This window comes from Danio rerio, chromosome 21 (assembly GCF_049306965.1).
Source record: "Danio rerio strain Tuebingen ecotype United States chromosome 21, GRCz12tu, whole genome shotgun sequence".
Taxonomy (NCBI): Eukaryota; Metazoa; Chordata; class Actinopteri; order Cypriniformes; family Danionidae; genus Danio; species Danio rerio.
Genome location: NC_133196.1, coordinates 13,807,406 through 13,830,317, shown reverse-complemented (window position 1 = coordinate 13,830,317; position 22,912 = coordinate 13,807,406). Strand labels below are relative to the sequence as shown.

Below are 22,912 nucleotides of genomic sequence, written 5' to 3'. Positions count from 1 at the left end.
TTGGCTTCACATGTAAATCTCTTGCGTTTCATCCGCGTCTGCTTACTGCACAGGCTGCGAGAGAACTCCCCCCACCCCTCCTTCCACCGTCATGTAATGACTGTGAGTGCGCAGGAGACATGTCATTTTTCGAGAGACACTCCAATACATCACGTGCGCTGCGTATGCAACATCAATGAGTCATTTGCAAACTGAAATAAAAATATTTTGATTATATGTTTGGAATTGGTTGTTTAATGAGATTATTTACATTTTTGCGATTATTTTGCTTTTAATTAAGAATTTTGCAGGATTTTGCGCTGGATTCAGTGATCGTGAAAAACTACGGGGTCTGAATACACATTACATTACATTACTTTTGCCCTCCACCCCTTCCGGGATATGGGCCGCCACATGTCGATCTCCAGAGGTATCTGTTCTGAGCCATTTTTTCTACTTGTCTCCAGGTGTAACCCATCCCTGTGATGCCTGCCTCGAGGTCGCATCGCCAGGTCTTTCTTGGACGGCCTCTCTTCCTTTTCCCTTCAGGGTTCTATCTGAGAGCCTGTATGGTGCCTGACATTCCATGTGCCTATGAGGGTTCTACTGGTCGAAAGAAGGCTATTCTCATTTTGGCGTTTCTATAGCGGTTGAAGTTTTATGAGGCTGAGTTGCTAGCCCCACGCTCAACCCTCTTCCTTTTTCACCTGGGGTTGAGACTGGCGATGGTGGAGTTAGAAACCTGTAACTATTGGATTTGGATTGTTATCATCAGGTTTTTTTCTTAACTAAGGATAAAACATCTACATTTTCACACTCTCTTCTTGTTCTGTTCTGCTTAAGTCTGAAAAATAAACATATTTTTGTAATTTTTTTAATTACATACACAAGTAAAAGTCTGGAGGCCTTCTGACCTTTCTGATATTTATTCTACTGCCGTTAATACTGACATGGCAATCGAGGCACTGGCTGAATTGGACAGGCAATTTTTAACCGATTCAATGGCCCTGAGCATAGCATGTGATGCTTTTTTTTTTTTTTTTGTGACGAACATAGCATCCATTCTTTAATAAGCCCTTATATGCGAACTTTAATGCTGTCATTCTAGACACAGTCAAAGCTTTAGAATTTCAGCAGTGAAATGTCCCAATTGCACTTTAGTCAATCTTGCATCACAGCAGAATATTAAAGATGTTAAAACAGATGAAAAGAAAACGCTATCTGTTCTTTGAAAACAGCGGATATACATAGTAATGCACTATAAAGCTAATAATGTCAGTAATGACCTTTATTAGAAGGGTTCCCACACATATTGAGCTGTAAAAATACTTGAAAATTAGTATTTTTACATAAGGAAGCCCCAAGCTAATCCCACTGAAGAAAAAAAAAAAGATATAATCTATAAATAATTGAAAGTGCATGGTATATGCTGTGTCAAAAAAAAAATGCTTGTGCTCTACTTGTAGGTGCCCCCATTCCCACCCCCAGGCAAAAATGTGAAACTCCTATGGTTGTTACTGATTTATAGCTAGTCACATAACCTTTTAGCATCACTTCACAGCAACACAGTCATTGAAATGAGTGAGGGGTGCTGAGACCTGTCAATACTTTCCACATGTTGAACAGAAACATTTTCATTGTCTCAGCTCTAATGTGCTTGAACCGAATTGCAAAACAGCTCAATAGCACAGAATTGGCTTTTTATGTAATGTTATGACCGTAAATGATGGAGTCATAAACCCCGGGTGAATGCTTAAGTGTTTGAATTATTGTCATAATCATCATTACATCGCTGTGTGTAATGTGTATCGCTGGAGATGGCAGAACGAAATATGAATTTGTTATCAGCTCTATTCTTGGAGTAGAGACCTTATTCGTGAGGAGAGTGATGCTCTGTTTCTGATCCTGGATCAGAGCTCATCTATCGCTTTCTCTTTTTTCCTCTCTCTCTCTCTCTCTCTCTCTCTCTCTCTCTCTCTCTCTCTCTTTCTGTCTGTTACCCTCTCTCTCCTCCAATCTTACCCTATTTTGCTCTTCGCCCAACTCTACAGGAAGCTTTCCTATCCAATTTTCTCCTTTCCGTCTCTTCTCTCTGAGTGCAGAGTTTAGATTCGGCGACAGAAAGCTTCATAAACAATTTCCTCCCCCTGCCGTCGAGCCATTTTGCCCCGGCAGTGTGTGAACGCCATTCCAATTTCCCGAATCCATACTTCACAGATATTTCTTCCTCCTTACTGCGCTTTCCTCCTAACCTTTCCTTCCCTCTCTCGCTCTTTCTCCGATCTTGTTACAGTACCTGTCTGGAGAGGCTTCTTGTCTCATTGCTGTGTAGTAACACTGGATGCTTTTGGTCCCAAAATGACGGCACTTTACTCCCGAGTGCCAGAAACCTGCACTGCTGTGTGTACAGTAAATGTGCTTGAACATGCGATCTCAAACCTTGCATGCTATTCTGTATTTGTACTGTTTGTCCTGTCATGAAAATAATATAAATTAGACCTGCACAATATATCGTTACAGTATCAATATCGCAATGTGCACATCCGTAGTAGTCACATTACATGATCTGCAATGTTGAGTTAGAATTATATAATTTACGATTATATATTATATTGGGATTATATTATTATATAGTTTAGTAAAAGTTTATCACTTGCACGTTTTAAGCCCTAAGAGAGTTTAAAGCAACCGGGCACAATAAATCTTACCACTTGTAACTATTTAAAAAGTAAAGTTTTTGCAGTGTTATTTTTTATTTGATTTTTTAATTTCTGTACCTAAATACGATTTGACTACCCTGAAAATGATTAAGAGCTGCTTATATTTGCTATACAGTGGTCCCTTGCTATAATGTGGTTTGTTTCGCTGTCTCACAGTTTTGCAGATTTTTTTTTTGTGCAATTTGACTTTCTTTATTACAAAGCATTCATTGTGTTCTGCCTCCTGGGGTGCGTTTACAAAAACTATTGTTAGCCAACTAAGGTTGCGAGTTCCATTGTTACAAACATAGTTCATTGATTTGGCATTTCTCAAATCCGTGGTTCCAACGAAGATTCGCAAACTGCATCGCAAACTTGTACACTTGCAACAGCACCTCTGGAGCTGTAGTTAGAAACATGGTTCCTGGCTAGGGCTGTGCAATTAATCGAAAATTCGATTTCGGCTTCTAATTAATGTGAAAAAGCTTTAATCGAGATAAATGATTATTGCATAATGTACCGTCCCTTTTCAGTTGTACACATTTGTTGCTCTGCAAAACTCAGTTTTACGTGAAAATGACCAAAAGCATGTACTGTAATGTAACTTTTGCAGCACCGGATGCGCATCATTCATTGTTCGAATCATTGTTTTAAACATGTGAATGAGAACGCATGCCGCAGCTGTGTGTGTGCGGCACACACACAACATTCAGTCAGCATTCGGTCTCATTCGCACACTGTGCGCTCAGAGACGAGCAGAGCTCACGCATCTGAAGTCATCTTAATGTAGGCGCTTTAATGGTCAAATATGTGTCAAAACGCAGTGTTTAGTGATTATTCATATTAACCCTCATTTGTGTAATAAACAAACGAGTTGAGAATCAAGACATGTGAAAGAGAAACCATTAAAGTGACAGCGCATATTGCTGCTGCCGTCTGTTTTTATCATCATTATTATTATTATTATTATTATTATTATTATTATTATTATTATTTCTACCTTGATTTTTGGGGGGTTGGGCTATTATTTATTTATTTATTTATTTATTTATTTTTGGTCACAAGATGCATTGCGACTGCATTTTGACTGTCAAGTTCTGTTGTTTATTTTGTTGACAAATCTTTTTTTTTTTTTCTTGAGACTTTAAGATTGTTAGCACCAATCTTGACTTTAGTAGTTTGACTCATTTTCAACTCAACATTTTAAGTTCACATCAAAAGCGAATAACAATAAAGTAAATTAACATTTATGAACCCTCCAAATGTGTGAATATCCTGAAAAGCCTATACAAGTACTGCCATTTTTTCTTCGTTATAAATACTATAAATATATAGATTTTTTACTGTGTGGATGCCCTGTGGACATCTGATCTCATAAACCTCACACTTATACTGTATATCCTGTTGCAAAATAATATTCCGCTCACTATCTCAGTCGTTGTGATTTTCCTCATGGGAAGAATCCAATGAGATGCAATAATAACAACTGTAGAAAGTATAAAGCCTGAGGCGACTGCTCTCGGTTTGGGACTCGCATTTGCTCTCGTTCCCTTGGTGGACGGGCCTGACTAAATCTTCCGTAACATTATGAGCCATGTATCACGACAAGGCTGTGTTTATTAGATGCTCTGTATGACTGGATTGTTTCTGACCTCGGCAGGAGACAAAAGGTGAGGGGGGGACAAAATGGACAAGCTGCTATAAAGGGGAATTAGAATAAGACAAAGGAGGCGCCGCTGCTGGTTCTTCTCGAGGTGAATAAAGATGAATGGCGTCTGTGAACCGTGAGTCCAGATTGCAGGATCTTCAGAGGTGTCTGCCTGTTGCAAATATGTGTCCTGATGAGTGCAGCTGCTGTGTTTTGTCTGGTCTGTTGTGTGTAGAAGGGCCGTGTGCACTTATTTTTATAGTGAAAGGAGGAAAAATGAAACCGCAGACTTGTCACAGTGCCCAAATGATCAAGACAGATTTTTTTTTTGTCAATACAATAGACTATTCTCAATTGAAAAGTGGTGAAAACATGAGTTTGTTTGTCCACTAATTTGAATTATAGGATTGGCTTTCTGACAGAGACATTGTTTACTCTACTATTGTGTTCCAAACCAGAAGCTAGGCAGGTTTTTGTATTCCCGGCTCATTTTTTATTTTATTTTATTTTTATTAAACTGTCTTTATTTTATGTTTTTCAAGTAAAACCATGATCAGCAAATTCTTCATGATTTCTAAGTGAATTTGAAAGAAAAAAAAAACAAGTTGAGACTCAAGAATCTAATTTTTAGAACACTGCTACCTAAACTGTACATACTGTAATTTAAATCTGCAGATGAATATATTCACTCACTGGCCACTTTATTAGGTACACCTGTCCAAAAGATCATTGGACAATCATATGGCTGCGACACAGTGCATATAGACATGGTCAAGACAATCTGCTGCAGTTCAAACCGAGCATCAGAATCGAGAAGAAAGGTGATTTAAGTGTCTGTATCAACTGTTTAGGCTGGCGGTGGGGGTGTAACAGTGTGGGGGATATTTTCTTGGCACAATTTGGGACCATTAGTACCCATTGAGCATCGTGTCAACACCACAGCCTACCTGCGTATTATTGCTGACCATGCCCATCTCTTTATGACCACAATGTACCCATCTTCTGATGGCTACTTCCAGCAGGATAACTCGTCATGTCATAAAGTCTGAATCATCTCAGACTGGTTTCTTTAAAATGACAATGAGTTCACTGTACCCAAATGGCCTCCAAAGTCACCAGATCTCAATCCAAACGAGCGCCTTTGGGATGTAGTGGAACAGGAGATGTGCATCATGGATGTGGAGCCAACAATCTCCAGCCACGGCAGGTTACTATCTTGTGAATATGGACCAAAATCTCAGAAGTATTTCCAGTGCATTGTTGAATCTATGCCATGAAGGATTAAGGCTGTTCTGAAGGCAAAAGTAGGTCCAACCTGGTAATAGTAAGGTTTACCTAATAAATGGATATGTATTACACATTCTGTCGATAGGACTGGGTAAGATTAAAGAAATGCATAATAGACTATTTTTAGTACTTTTCTAGATCTGCATGTATGGAACTTTTTTTATAACCCAAAGGAAATGCAAATCGATTTTTAGTACATTTATGTCAGAACTCAGAAGTGTTTATGCTAGTACTATCTTGCCTTAAAGGGACAGTTTACCCAAATCTAAAAAATCTGTCATCATTTGCTTACCCTGCACTTGTCACCAACCTATTTGAGACTCTTCCTTCTGTTGAACACAAAGGAAGATATTTTAAAGAATGTTAAAAGTCAGTTAGCATTGACATGGTATTTGTTTTGATTATAGAAGCCAATGGTTGCAGGTTTCTAACATTTGTCCAATGTGTTTAAAAGAAAAGGGAAAGTCAAATAGTGAGTAAATTTTCATTTTTGGGTGAACTATCCCTTTAAGATGGTATAAATTACAGTTTTAAGCTCCAAAAAGACAAATAAATCTAGTTTTATGTATTGAGTATTGTAGATATTGCGTGGGACTGGATTTAAGTGGATATTCACTAAAATGTATGTCAACTATCATTTGGTGCCATTGATGTCTTTGTGTCGTGATGGAGGAAATCATTTAAAACAAACAATTGAATTTGGTTTTAGTTAGTTCCTTACACAAAGCTATCATCTGACATCAGAAGACTTGGAATATAGTTTGGGAGTCCTTTGAACTTATTTTACAGTACTTTTGGAGCTTGGATCCTTTTGCATCATCCGCACTTTCAATGTATGGAAAAGAGCTGCCTAACATCTCCTTTTGTGCTCTACGAAGAAAGTCATGCAGAACCTTTTGGTACGTCACAAGGGTGAGTAAATGATGACAGAATTTTCATTTTTTGGGTGAACTATTCCTTGTGTGCAGAAGGGAAATTTTCATTTCAAAAGAACTGCAGTATAAAACCATGAACTTTTTTTTTTTCTTTTTTCATTTTACAGTCTCCAGAGATGCAGAAAATTCTCCTGTAGCTGAAACCTGAGGATTAAGACCCCAAGCCAAGTTAAATATACTTCTGCATTCAGGACTATTTTTAAAAGCGTACCGGCAGAGCAAAAGTCTTCTGTGCTTTTTTTTTTTTTTTTTGATGTGGTCGTGGCCCTTCTTTTTACAATCTCTGCATCTCAATGCATGTGTGGTTGCCAGAGGGCAGTAGATGAGGTTTATTCTTAATGACAGCTTGCAGGACCTTCACACAGATAGGTCACAAACACATACCCTTACGTACACAAACACTTACTCTCTCTTTCTCTCTGTATCTATGTGGCCACATGAAGATCAAAACTCAAACCTTTACTCATGGAGAAACACTTTACTTATTTTTTCTGCCAAAGTAGTAAATAGTAAAGAAGTATATAAAGGAGGTAAATTTACTAATATTGTTAGTAAGTTGGTTGTTGACAACTCTCTTAGAGCTTTAGTTTGGTAATAAATATGTATGGCAATGTGGATGTGTTTGGTCTTCGGAGGCATACAGTAGATCTGTTATGCTGCTGCTTTGATTATTATGGCAGAGCAAGTGCGGAGACTTGCTAGTGTCAATATATTCCCAGCAGGGCTTAATTTGTTATGAAACATGCCGGATCCGACACCTCTGAAAGTTGATCCGGCACCTCATTTTACTGATCCCCCTCCTCAACCGCCCTTCTCTCCCGTCCGCTCTTCACTTTCACTTTCATCCGCTACTCCCCAACCCTCTTCACTGTCGTCCGCGACACCCCTGCCCCGCTCACTTTCATCTGGGACACCCCTCCACCATCCACCATACCAACACCCACCCTCCCGCTCCCCACTTTCATGCGTGACACCTCTTCATCCTAAAAAAATGTGGTGCGTATGTATTCCTAGCGTAAAGCAACACTGAAGCAATTTAAAATGCTGAGGAGCAAGCTCATAAGCTGTTTAGGTGATGGCAACCAATCACCTCCGCCATATAGTTGATGACGAAGGAGCAGATTTTGCATGACTTATGAGCTTTTACTTGCATATATACATTCACCTGCCACTTTATTAGGTACACCTGTCCAACTACTCATTAACGCAAATTTCTAATCCAATCACATGGCAGCAACTCAATGCATTTAGGCATGCAGACATAGTCAGGACAATCTGAAGAAAGGTGATCTATGTGACTTTGAACGTGGCATGGTTGTTGTTGCCAGACTGGCTGGTCTGAGTATTTCAGAAACTGCTGATCTACTGGGACTTTCACGCACAATCATCTCTTGGGTTTACAGAGAATGGTCTGAAAAAGAGAAAAATTCCAATGAGCGGCAGTCTGTGGGTGCAAATGCCTTGTTGATGCCAGAGGTCAGAGGAGAATGGCCAGACTGGTTCGAGCTGATAGAAAAGCAACAGTAACTCAAATAACCACTCGTTACAACTGAGGTATGCAGAAGAGCATCTCTGAATGCACAACATGACGAACCTTGAGGCGGATGGGCTACAGCAGCAGAAGACCATACCAGGTGCCACTCCTGTCGGCTAAGAACAGGAAACTGCGGCTACAATTAGCACAGGCTCCAAATGTGGACAATAAAAGATTGGAAAAATGTTGCCTGGTCTGATGAGTCTTGATTTCTGCTTTGTAATTTGGATGGTAGGATTAGAATTTGGCATCAACAACTTGACATAAAGATATAGTGAATCATCTCAGACATGACAATGAGTTCACTATAATCAAATGGCATCCACAATCACCAGATCTCAATCCAATAGAGCATCTTTGGAATGTGGTTGAATAGGCGATTCGCATTAATAGATGTGCATCCAACAAATCTGCAGCAACTGCACGATGCTATCATGTCAACATGGACCAAAATCTCTAAGGAATACTTGCAGTACCTTGTTGAATTAATGCCACGAAAGATTAAGGCAGTTCTGAAGGCAAAAGGGGGTCCAACTCGGTACTAGTAAGGTGTACCTAATAAAGTGGCCAGTGAGTGTAGTAATGCCAGAACTTTGTATTAGTTAGTTATGATTCTAATCAGAGATTGAAATGACCTTTTTTTTTAATTAGCAAGTTAGTTTGTTAGATTTAAAATGTTTGTTATTAATTTTAAATCTGAATCAAAGAATCACTTTCAGCTGGCATTTATTAATGTAATAGAAAATTCTAAATACATCTCGCTACAAAATCAGTATTTAATTATAAACACGTTAAAGTTTAGCATGAAAGGCTATAAGTTGATTATCAGTTTTTATATTTATACACCAAAGTTAAATTAGCTATGCCTTTGTTGTCAAAATGTGCTCTGTTTACAACACATGCACGTACAGCTAATGACAAATAAAACAATGGCTTTTAAACAGCTAATACTAATCATATAAAAATGCCTTGATTACATGAGAAAATGCACAAACTTTTTGTAAAAATTGCAGTTTTTGATCTTAATAATAATAATTCCTTACATTTATATAGCGCTTTTTCTGGGCACTCAAAGCGCTTTACACAATGGGGGGGGGGGGGGGGTCTCCTCATCCACCACCAGTGTGCAGCATCCACCTGGATGACGCGACGGCAGCCATTTTGCGCCAGACCGCACACCACACACCAGCTAATTTGTGGAGAGGAGACAGAGATGAAACCAATTGAAATATGGGGATGGTTAGGAGGCCATGGTGGACAAAGGCCAGTGGGCAGATTTGGCCAGGATGCCGGGGTTAAACCCCTACTCTTTTTCAAAGGAAATCCTGGGATTTTTAACAACCACAGAGGGTCGGGACCTCGGTTTAACGTCTCATCTGAAAGACAAAGCTCACTGAGCAGTATATCGTCCCCGTCACTATACTGGGGCATTAGGACCCACACAGACCGCAGGTTGGGCACCCCCTGCTGGCCTCACTAACACCACTTCCGGCAGCAACCTAGCTTTCCCACGTGGTCTCCCATCCAGGTACTGACCGTGCGCAGCCCTGCATAGCTTCAGTGGGCGACCATGTGAGAATTGCAGAGAGCTAGCTGCTGGCAAATGGCATCTTAGGAACAGTTGGACTCGCAAAATCACACAATGAGTTCGTCCAGTTTGTAAAGATGCCCCTATTTGTGATTTTTTTTCATGGTTTTAAAATTATTTTACAGCATTTGACAATTTATATACGTTAATGTATTCATATAATTGATTTTAAATACATCACACAAGTCAAAAATGAAGTTTTTCGTCTTAATATGCACAACTTTCTGTGCAGGTGAAATTTCTTTCATCATAACACTCCATATATTTGAAATAACACTGCCATGTTCAGTCATACAATGATACTAGCGTCATTCGGCGGTGCCATAAAACCTTATGAGCAGTAAAATTCAAAGTAACTGGTGTGTTAATCGTCCTAAATGAACATCGATAAAGCATATAGCTAATTGCCCTTAAAATGGCAGAGCAAGATAGCGGATCCCAGCATGCTTTTGTTTTTTAGGCTGGATAGCACCCCTCATAATCACTGTATTAGAGCTCTGCTGAGAGATGTCTGTCTGCGCCAGGTTATAAGATAGAGTGGCCTTTCTGCACGCTTTTCCATCAGCGGTGCTGAGGCGAGAATGAGTATTTTCAGAGGCTAATTAACTGGGGGCCGTCTTCATCACATGGCCATTATAGTGAGAGGCAGGGCCTAGAGGGGCGCCCGTCTCTCTCTACGCACTTAGCCCCGCTACTGCTTTAATTGTGCAGAAAATGTAATTTGTGTCTCAGTTCAAGTTCCCTCGGAGAGTGCTGTTCACTGTGGGGGACTCCAGTCGCATGAATAGCTCTGCCATTCAACCATCCAGGGGTCAGGTGGTGGGAGTTGGCTGGTGCCACGCGTGTGGGTGTGTGTTTTTGTGTAAACCAGTGCCATACATTGATATGCCACGTCTTTTTAAACATATTGAGATGTTGGACAATATATTATAAAATTATCGATATCGCGATAATAGTATATGCAATACACATATCTCAGACAAGTGTGATAAACTACATTCATTGTATCCATTGGTTGTTTATCTAAATGTATCATTATCAGATGGGGCCATACTATCTACTGTGCTCAGCATAAATGAATACACCCCATTTAGAAAATGAATATTTTTATCTTTTTCTCAGTGAATAAATATTTTTGTTCATCTGAAAAATCTGATTTATTAAACATATATATTTATTAAAATATCATTTTAGTGACCGAACAACTTTAGAAATAGAAAGTACATTTAAATTCAAACTAAGTATTGACAAAATTTTAACAGCTTTTTATATATATATTTTGTTTCTCTTGATTTTTATTCAATTCAAGTCACTTTGATTTCTACAGCGCTTTTACTATGTAGATTGTGTCAGAGCTGCTTAACATAGAAGTTTTAGTAAATTGAAAATGTGTCCGCCGTTTTCAGAGTTTAAGTTCAGTTTAGTTCAGTTCAATGTGGTTTAATTGTGGTGTGATTTATTTATTTATTTTTATTTTATTTATTTATTTTTTTTTTTGCTTTTAAAAAAAAAAATAATAAATGTCCATAACAAATTTGAGTTACTATTTTTTGGACTATTATTATAAACAATTTATTAGATTAGCTCCAAATTTGGCTTTGTTACTGACTAATCTAATGTATATGCACAAATGTAATATTTTAAAGCTTCCTATTAAATATAAATTTAAATGAGACATTTGTGAGTAATGTACTTGTATATGCTGAGCACTGTACACACACTCTCCTCCCCAGTAGTTGCTGCTTTGCTATTAACTGGAACAGCCCAAAGGTGATGCTAATGCTGCGTTCACACGGAAGAAGCATCAAGCATGAGTGATTTACATGTAAAGTCAATGCAAAAACGCGAATTGACATCCTGCGGCACGATACACTCGAATGATGCGGCGCGAGTTTAGCATTTTGCGCGATTGACGCGCAAATTGCTCGAGTTGGAAAATCTGCAGCTGTCATGCAGCAGCGGGGTTTGTATCTTTATATATACTATATATATTGTAATATATATATATATATATATATATATATATATATATATATATATATATATATATATATATATACATATATATATATATATATATATATATATATATATATATATATATATATATATATATATATTACGGAAATATCATTATCACAATAATCAACAGCATAGCAAATTTTTCCAGTGTTGTGCAGTCGTAATAGAACCTTATGAAGATATATATTTTTATTCATTTAAATATTGGCCTAAATCATTTTATTTTTTTATTTAATTTTATTTATTTATTTATTTATTTATCCAGACAGGTTCCATTAACAGAAATCTCTTCTTCCAGGAAGTCCCTGGCAACATGACTGTACCAAAACAAGTTTCATATTTAGCCTAATTTTAAGATAATATGACATTCAAAACGCACAACGAAAAATATACAATATTACTATACAATTTTGGTATACAATTATGGTCGAACACATCTGCCTTTCCACTTTTTTCATTTTCAAGCATACCTGAAACTTTGATTACATTTTTGCAAACACATTTTAATAAGGATTAAAATAAAATAGGGCTGATGTTGCCCGTTAATGCTCCATATTAAGTATTTTAGCAAAATCTTCTTGACCAGGCATCTTCAAACCTTCCGGAGAGTTTTCATTCTTTGAAACTCCAATTCTACTGCTTGTATTTTCTAAGCAACCCTAAACACCTAGATTTGCTGGTTTAACTACATTTGATTGCCATTGGAGCTAAAATTTGCAGTATGGTATGGTTCCAAGTTTGAAGAACCCTGATTTGGCCTTTTTGTCCATCTACATCTTGCTTCTCAATACATGAAACTCTCCATTCAGCTAAACCAGTGCATGTTCGCCATACATTGGCTACACCACCTCTTTAAATACCCAGCAGAGCGAGATTTGCTGTTAGCCACTCTAAAAAGCCTAGAAATCATTAGTTGAATTGTTACTTCTTTCGTAATTAGTAATTACAGACACTGTGAGTAGATAATAGGCTGGATCCAGTGTCATTATTTTATAAAGGACAGCACAATGAGTAAATGGATCTTTATAACGAATGCCTTGTGCACCGCAATCAGTCCCTCGTTGGCGGTAAAATATGGTGGACACAGGGGAAAGGGGGCCGGATCTGGATGGGATGGGAGGGGAATTGCTTTGTGCAGTCCATCAGGACTGGCACCAAACACAATACGTGGCGTAGTTTTAAAAGAGATGCCATGATCTTAGCTGGTTATCATCTAATAGGCTGCGACAGCAAGGCATTATGGGAGTTCAGAGGAGAGCAGGAGTTTAGGCTCTCAGAGAAAGAGAGAAAATTGGGAGGGGGGGGGGGGTAGAAAAAAAGGGGGGGGGTGTAAAGAGAGAAAGAAGGAGGCTGAAGGACGAAAAGATGAAAGAAGCAGAGCAAGCAAGTGGAAGGAAAGGCATGAGAGAGACTATCGCTGAAAAAATTCTCTACACATGTCACTCTTTTACCTGGATCTACTATTCCTGTGGTGGAAAAGTGCTGATGGATGGTGTTCCAGAGAGCTTTTCAGCTCAGAAAAAAAAGTGCTTACTGGCTCATGCTGGAATGGAGAAGGGCTTGAGGAACTCTTCCCTCGCTTCACGCTTTTGTCTGAAGACTTTGCAGCGGACAGCATTTTCTATCTTCTCCTCCTATCTGCTCTCATTTTCATTTTCTTATTTATTCTTTTCACTCTCCCGCCTCTCTGCTCACCATGGCCCCTATATATGCTTCATTTGTGGATGAAAAGAAGTTTCAAATGCCTAAACTGTGGTATACTGTTTGCAGACAAACTGCTGGCTCCGTCAGTGCTGATGAGAACGATTTTTAGATGCATTTGAAAATAGTTATGCTTTTTTTTTTTTTTTTTTTAATCTGAATAACAAAATAAATACAGAACTAAAATGATGTTATTGAGAATCCACAGTTATGAAAGCATTGCGATGTTAATGTAGTTTAGAACATTTATATAATATGCAGTATAGTAGATTTATTTAAATGCCTTAAAGGGATATTTCACCCAAAAAAATTAACATTAAATGTTAATTTAATCACCCACAAGTCATCCAAGATGTACATTTCAGTCCTGCCACTTTTATTTCGAAAGTGTGAGGGTGCATAATTGAATGGGAAGTTTAGGGGCCCAGTTTGTTGATAGATTGCATCACCAGTTCTTGCGCCTTCATTTTCAAAAGCGACCAGACTACAACAAACTACAGTCAATCATGCACGGGGGACTGTTTGACCTGGCTATGGATGAATATGTATAATAATAATAGAATATTAGGAGTAACGTTCAATTCATTACACTGATTGTTTTGCTTCACAGAAACCCTGGATTTGATTTGGACTTGCTTTAATCTAAAAACCTTTCATCATTCACCGATATTATATAAATCAGCGAGGACCACAGATTCAGCTAAAAGTCTTCTTTAATGTTCAACTGATGAAAAAAGCAACCTATATCTTGAGTTTCCTGTATGTGAGTAAGTTAACAGGACATTTTCATTTTTGCTTTTTTTTATTTCTTCTATTTCTTTAATTTAAATTGAAGTTCAGCTTCTACTATAGAGGTGCTTTTTTTAGTGTTTATGCGTTTACTTACAGTTTGACGGACTGAACAGAGGAAACAAACCAGAGAAGATTTGTATGTGAAAGAAGACTGAGCCTCAGAGTACGGTGGCCGAGAAGTGCAAAACAACATTACAAAGTTTGAAACCCTTTTACAAAGCTCGAGACAAATTTACATTTTGAAAAACATTTTTACCTGTCATCAGACACAATTACATAGGAAAAGCAATTTTACCAAGGACGAAACAAATTTACATTTTAGAAAACAAAAGAACAAGACGCAAAACACTTTTACAAGTCCTGAAACAAATTTACAATTACAGATTTCTTACGGAAAGGGAATGTACCACGCACCGGTAGTGACGTAGAATGTACCACACACCGGTAGTGCCGCGGGGGAAAGTTGTTGTTGGTGAGCGCAGTAAATTCGTGATGTGAAGTACATGGCGTAAACAAAGTTTATGGTGACCAAACATGGACAGCGGTCGAGGGTTGTTTTGCCCGTTTTGTGGCAAACACATGAGCAGCTTAACGTGGTTTTGCTTTACTAGTGGTCGGTGTTTGGTGTTTGGAAAGGACGCGGACCAGATGGAAACACCAGACATACTGCATCAGTGTGTTCAATATTTTAACAAGATCACTCATACGCTGTAATCATGAACATTATGTCAAGTCTACACGGTGTAAACATCTGCTTGAGGACTCTTAACAGTAAACTGAATGAAGCCGGTGTTATGGTTTAACTGGTGTCCACGCCCCTTTTCAGATGTGCAAACTATCCACGTTTGCAGATTGGCAGATTCGTCACTTTTTTACAGCAACAAAACATGCCCATACTGAATAAAGATTCTTATTTCTTGGTGTCAGTGTAAACATTATTGATTTTAATATTTGTGTAGCAGAACAGTATATAACCAAAATTTATGTAAATAAATAATTATAATTGATATGTCATCAACAGGATTCAAACCCAAGTCAAAAGGTTCTGCATGAATATCAACCGACTTATCTACTGTAACTGAGATACTCGGTTCCACAGTCTTAGGTCGGTTTTGGCCGTTTTAATTGTTTCCATGTACTTGCATTTACATGTTTCTACACACTCTCACGCTGATATTTTCTCAGAAAAGCTCTAATATGTTTTATCGCAGTTAGTCAAACCATGATTTTTATAGTTGAAGACTTGTGGAAACCTGTCTACAAATTCACACACGAGCTGGATATTGTTGATATTTTCCTGTGTGTGTGTTACATTTCGGGTCACTACCGGTGCGAGGTTCATTCCCTTTGCGTAAGAAATCTGTAATTGTAAATTTGTTTCAGGACTTGTAAAAGTGTTTTGCGTCTTGTTCATTTGTTTTCTAAAATGTAAATTTGTTTCGTTCTTGGTAAAATTGTTTTTCCTATGTAATTGTGTCTGATGACAGGTAAAAATGTTTTTCAAAATGTAAATTTGTCTCGAGCTTTGTAAAAATGTTTCAAACTTTGTAATGTTGTTTTGCACTTCTCGGCCACCGTATCAGAGTCATATAGGGTTTATAAATTAATTAATTAATTAATTAATCAAAGGCGGTAGTCATGTGCTTTCCTGACTAGATGTGCATGACAATCGCAGCTTTTGCTTAATCGCAATTGCAATTTCTGATTTTTCAAACACAGGCTTATTCTGAAAGGGGTTAGGGTTAGGGTTAAGCTGCTCCAGAGAGCAGTGCACATCGGACAGTTTATCAAGGATGTACCACTGAATCGCGTCTCACTATATTTGTGAAACATGATATTTTAATTAATCTTGTCTCTATCTAACAACTCTTTGATCTTTTGAATCTATCAGGTAACATGTCACCGCATCAGGACACTGCTTCAATCTTTCTTATGTGTCTGCCAACCTTCTGTCACTGTGCCGTTTGTCATAAAGTCATCTGTGCTGATGGCATTAGATTTTGCAAGTATGGTGGCTCTGAACTGTCAAAACACCTCTGAAAATGCTATTTCTGATGCAAAAAAAAAAAAATCAAACCTGATTCAATTATTTACATTTTTTTTTTACGATTGAAACACGATGTACGGTTAAATAATTTTTTTAACTTGTGAAAATTACAGACGAAAATTTTAGATTCAGTGTGCAGTCACTTTTTGTCATACACGCCATCAGAAAAAAATACTTTAGGCACAAGTTTCTAAAGCAGCCGTTCTCCAACTTTGTCCTGGTACACCACATCTCTGCATATTTTGCTTGTCTCGCTTGTTAACACACCAGTTCATTCTTTAATTCTATATTCCATTCTATAAGTAAACCTCACATCCTGTTAATTTTTTCAGTTTATGATTCTCTTACACATTTTATTGGACATACCATGAAAATAGATATGGATTTCTTTATTCTGCAAGATTAAGCGCTATGTGGAAATTGTTAATATGCAGCAAGCAAACATCTTTTCTCAGACTACAAGAACTTGTTTAAACTGGGATGTAAAAATGGCCTGGAGGACATTTACATATGACCGCCCACGTTTACATATCAACGCCTATTCAATATTCATCGGTTTGGCCAGCAGTGATGGAAGACAATCATAACCCAGATCATTTACATGTAGAAGTCTTAAAGGTATTGCAGGAAGGGATGTTTAAAGGTCAACAGGGGCAGAGAAATGGTCATGCAAAAGATTTATGCTGCTTTTGGTGAGGACTAAAATCCCTTTAAAGTATTATTTGAATCATATGCTTAGATATTACAGATTGAGTGGTTTGGTTTCCTAACATCCTTGTTTTTTAACAGATATTTTAGATTGATTTCTGAGAGACTAAAGACTAAATAGTGTCTGCTAGAAACTCGACCACCACAGAAATAAATAAATAATTAAAAAGGCTCTTCTAATTGCAATAATATTTTGCTGCATAGCAGAATTAACAGAATCAAACTATTTTTCAAACCCCAAACATTTTGAAAAGTAAGTTTTTTCCTAAATAGACTGTTGTAAATAGATAAAAGTCTGATTTGTATTGCAGCTTAATAAAAACTTGCCACAAACTTTATTACTAGGTATTACTAGATAAAGCGACCATTTAAAAGTTTGAAATGAAATTGATAATAGCTTGCACTGGTGATCGATTAGACAACTCTGGTAGTTTGACTTTACCAGAAAGGCAGAACAAATCATTGGAAGTTTTTATAAGTAGCGCAGATTACAGCACATCATTGTCGGTAAGTACTCTCGAAAATTGCCGGGTTGTTTCTACTCAAATAGGGAAGCGGAGATGAAAGTACCACTTTTCATAAAAACCTATTTTTAAAAGATAATGTTTCAGACAGAAATATATTTTTGCTTTGGTTACTAAAACATAAGTGTGGTCTATCTATATCAGGTGGTATTTCAAACAAATCTAAAACAGCTTCTAACTAATTTCACTATAAACATAAATTGCACATTGCTACTTTTGACCCCGCCAGTAGGGACAAAAGTAGCATGACAATATTTGCTAGATTAACTGGCTTAATCTTGTTTATTTTAAATATATCTGACTATGAACTTGTTAATGTTTATGTTTAAATATTATAAATAATATATATATATATATATAAATTCAACTTCATTGAAACTCCTATTTTGTAATCAGCGATAAACCAATCAGATTAATCCAAGCCTACAATAAATTGACCAATTTCACCCTTCTTGATTTAAGCTGTGGTTACACTGGAATTTTCTTCACATAGACTTCCATTCTTATGTACGCTAATGCATGAGACTGGAAACTCAAGCTTCAAAATTCGCAGTTCACTGCATTGCAAAGTTCAAGCTCGGTGAACTCTGACCTGCGAAATCGCATCACTTGACTGCGTGAGACAAATTAAGGATAAAAACATGACCTACCTGGACAGAAATTTAAAACATGGACCAACCGCTCGCTTTTTTAAATGTCTAAACATCTTGTTTAATCCTGCCCCTTTTCGCAGCGCCATACGACAGAATTTCGCAAGCTCAAACTGTAGTGTGACCGCAGCTTTATCCTTTGTCCTCACTGAAATTTTTGCCATTTAAGTAATAAATCAAATTTAAATCAATTTAGAGAGTAGCACATGATATGATTGTTCATGGCTGGTCTCCCATCCGTAATCAGTAATACTCCAATCAGATTGATTCAAGCCTACAATAAATGAACTGATTTCACACTATACCTTATCGTTGTTTTGGAAGAGTCCCCCCGTCCACCCCATTTCCTCCTTTTCCTCCTTTACCAGGGGGAGCTTTCAAGACCTGATCTTGGACCCTTTTTATGCTAAAAGATCATGTGGAAGCCCTCCTAGGACGCCATGTGAAACCTAAGCAAGCAACATCTAAGTGTGAACTCTTGAAACCCGATTTATTTTAAACTGAAAAACTCAGACATAGCAAACTTAAAGATGTGTTATTGTACTAACTGACCTGTAGATTAATCATTACTGTGATGCATGAAAACAGAAACACATCTTGTAATTAGGAAAAAAGAACCGCTACAATAATTTACTTTCTGCACTTAAAACTGAAATTCAGACCTAACTGTGGGGCACGATGCCATAAGAAGGTGATATTTGGCAGCTCCATCAAGGTATGCAGGCTGAATGTGCTGTTACAGCCTGAAAAGCAGTTCTTGTCTGGGCTTCGAGAAATGGTTACTTTCATCCCATGTTACTTTCGTCCACGATCTCCCCTTTGGACAAACCCAACCATTAAGTTAGAAATGTCATTATATATAATTAAAAAAATTTATACAAATTTATTGTGTAGGATTCCTCATAAAAACTCTTAATGTACCATGATTATTCGCAGTTGAACACTGTCAAATGTAATTAGTGGACCTTAGAATTTTTTTAAGGCGATCGGTTTCCTCAATTTTTTTAAGTAGTGTATTAATTTTAAGTGAAAACCCTAAAAACCTCAACCTACCCAGCAGGCACGCAACATCATAAGGTATGGATATTAGGTTAGATTTAGGATATGACATCAGGTGACCAAAATGCAATGTTTAGCCAGTGTCTAAGCACAACGTTATTTTGACGTCTAATGATGACATCGAATTATGTTGCTATTTGGTTGATTTTAGGTTGAGTTGGAAAGTGACAAAAATCAGGTGTCTGATAGATGTCATAGTGGTAATGTCCACACAACGTCAAGGTGTAACATGATTAGACGTTGATATTTGGTTGATCTTAGGTTGATTTTAGGTTGGACATTAAACATTAACGTTGGCCTAATGTTGGGTGTTGATGTCATACCGATTTTCATGTCCAAACATGTTGGGGTACAACGTCAATATGATGTCATGTTGACATCCTGTGCCTGCAGGGTACAGCTCTAAAACATTTCATTGTATTATATAGCATCCACATATTCAAAAAAAAAAAAAAAAACATTAGAACATTTTATAGCAAGTAATTTTAAACCAAGATTTCATTCATTCATTTTTTTTTTTCGGCTTAGTCCCTTTATTAATCCGGGGTCATCAAAGCAAAATGAACCGGCAACTTAGCTTATGTTTTACGAAGCGGATGCCTTTCAAGTTGCAACCCATCACTGGGAAACAACCATACACACTTATTCACACACACTATGGACAATTTAGCCTACCCAATTCACCTGTACCACATGTCTTTGGACTGTGGGGGAAACTCATGTAAACGCGGGGAGAACATGCAAACTCCACACAGAAATGCCAACTGACCCAGCCGAGGCTCAAACCAGTGACCTTCTTGCTGTGAGGCGACAGCACTACCTACTGCGCCACTGCATCGCCCCAACCAAGGTTTAAGGTATTACTAGCAATTATAAAAATCATATTTGAATAATGTTATTTATTTATTTATTATTATATAAATACAATTTTATTTATTATTATAAAGATATTATAGTATAATTATTATATAATCATAATTATTATTGCATGTATTAATATTACTACATTTATACATTTTGAACATCAAAGAAATTAGATTTGTTATGCTTATGTCTCAATATGTCTAAGTTTTAATTCTTCTGTTTCCTCAGTTCCCTCATCACCATTCTCTATAATTAACATGCTTTTGACACATGACCACTCAAAAGCTTACTTAAATCTATTTAGTTTAACAACTTAATGTGCCAGTTTAAATATTGCAAGGTGAAAAATCTCATTCATAATAAGTTAACTTGACTTAATTTTATTAGTGAGAACAGCTGTTGCTTTTTACAGTGTATGTATTTCTTATAGAGAGATAAGTATCTCACTCTCTCTCACCTCAAGTTCTCACAGGTTTATTGAGCAATATGCACCAGGCAGTCAGTGAATGCACTGTAGGCGGTGTGTAGGTGTGGTGTCTGAGGCTGGGACTTTATCACTGATATTGCAAGTTTATTTATAAAGACTGTTCTGCTCTATACTAAAATCATAACCATGTTTCTTTTGTTGTGTTTTCAGATCTCTTTTTCTAAAAAACTGATAGGTGGTGACTATGCTGGGCAAAATGTGAGTTTCATACTTGCAGTGTTCTTTTTTGTGTGTAAACATTGTTATCTTGCTTTCCTTTTCACTTTTCCTTTTCCCTTTATTCGGCTTTTTAGGTCTCACTCACCCTGAGCCCGGTTATAAGTCTCGATCTGGGTGTCCATTACTAATCGATTTAAAGGAGAGAGTGCAACGCGAAATAATAGCTCATCCATGAGGAGAAAGAACAAGGGAATTATCCCATCGCAAGGTTTGTCTTCCCATTCAGAAACCCCTATGGCTTTGTAATCAGTCTTTATAAACCACCTTAATCTTTTAATTCACTTGTATCACTCCACCGGCTGGCCTTCTTTTATTTCTGGCGGGCACTTTGTAGCCGTTAATCCTCTAAACTGCAGGAGATTTCCTCCCCGTTTCCGAACCACCACCCTGACACCCTACGAGACGGGACCCACATGAAAATGAAGTGCAAAATTAATTGTGGTTTTAAATATCAGTGTGTCATTTAGAGGCAGGCGATTTAAAGGAGGGAAGATTGGTTTGTTTCACTGTTGGTGCATCTCAAAGATGAACAATCTCCTGGAAATGTGAACATCACCCCGAGGAAGGATCGCAAGGTCCGAACTGTTCATTAGCGATGCATGTTAAATGAGGGTCGAACACCTCTTCGTATGATAATGGAGTTCCTTCTTTGTGAGTGCAATAAAAGAGGATTACAATAATTACAAGGTTAAAAAGTAGCCTTCTGAAAAACCCATTTGAAGTTAAGAAGAATGGGGGATGCTAAAGCTGTTAGGGCTGCATAATATATCGTTTCAGTAGCAACATCACAATGTCTGCATCCTCAAAAGTCACTTTGCAGGATTTGGGGATTATAGTTGAGCAGGCACCACAGAACATGTGTTTGTAAACTCAATGAAAAATGTTAACATAATATAGGAAAGTTTATCATTTGGCCGGCATTTCACATCACAGCAAGAAGGTCGCTGGTTCGAGACCCAGCTGGACCAGTTGGCATTACTGTGTGGAGTTTGCATGTTCTCCCTGTGTTTATGCGGGTTTCCTCCGGGTGCTACGGTTTCCCCTAAAAAAACAAAAACAGGTGCTGGAGGCAAATTGGGTGAAACAAAGTTCTGTATCTGTAGTGTATTAGTGTGTGTGTGAAAAAGAGATTGCAAATGTGTACTAGGCTGCGGCTGGAAGGGCATCCGCTGTGTAAAACATATGATGGGATAGTTGTCGGTTCATTCTGTGTAGCGTCCTCTGATAAATAAGGGACTAAGCTGAAGAAAAATTAATAAATGAACGAGCATTTGCAAATGTTTTTTAAGGCCTCTGACTATGCAAGCATTACAAGTAGAGCATTTGGGCACAGGAAACTGTTACGTATCTAAGATTAATTGTATGTATAAATATGTATACGATGAAGTACAATATTGGAAAAATCTGACATTGTGATATTTTATTTTTCTGCAATTGAAGTATTGCAATTTATATACACAATTTCACGAGATGACTCAGAAAAGAAAAAGCTTAGGAATAGTTTATTCAATTTAAATGATTAGCATGATTCTGTATTAGGCATGGGATAATAACCGGTTTCAAGGTATACCACGATTTGAAAAAGTCAAGGTTTTAAAACCGCCAAAGTTTTTTTTTTTTTTTTTTTTTTTTAAGGGCAACAGTAAAATGTGATAGAGAAAGCATGCTAAAAGTATTACCAAGTGCTGTTTATCAGTTAGGAAAATTTAATGCAGTCTGTTTTTATCTGTTATTTCTCTCTGTAATGTAAAGCCTATAAAGCATAATTCTAGCCAAGGCTATGTATGAGAAATACTTACCTCGGATTTAAATTTGGCAACGATGTCTGTGGGTGACACCCTTCAAAATTAAAGTGCACCGTTTCGTTTATAATGTCTTATTGCTCATTGCCATAAATTAAAATGAGGATGCATGAGGAACGGCACTCTGCAGAATAAACCGTGAAACTCTGACCAGTGTGAGGAGAGTTTACTCGCACCTGACTTGCTTTAGCTATTTTGGTCCATTTAGAAACTTTGCTGTGTGAAAGCGAACTACACCTAGAACAAAGAGCAACATTGCAACAATTTTAATCCATTTACTTAACCAATCTAATTACTTCTGCAGCTAATATTAGCCTAACATTAAAACAGAGTTGTTGTTGTTTTCGAGGTTGAGAAAAAGTTACTG

At 37.4% G+C, this 22,912-nt stretch overlaps 1 long non-coding RNA gene across 5 annotated transcripts in view; it reads left to right on the top strand.

Annotated features, from left to right (window-relative positions):
- Positions 1-22,912, top strand: part of LOC141379814 (uncharacterized) — a 127,497-nt gene that overhangs the window by 26,623 nt on the left and 77,962 nt on the right. For 2 of the 5 annotated variants that reach the window (XR_012396640.1, XR_012396641.1), the window contains exons 3-5: positions 447-649; positions 20,675-20,722; positions 20,818-20,951. This is a non-coding gene — a long non-coding RNA (uncharacterized lncRNA). Of the gene's footprint in view, positions 1-446; positions 650-6,402; positions 6,526-6,655; positions 7,904-20,674; positions 20,723-20,817; positions 20,952-22,912 lie in introns of those variants that run through there. The other 3 variants (XR_012396642.1, XR_012396643.1, XR_012396644.1) reach the window with 2 other exon arrangements.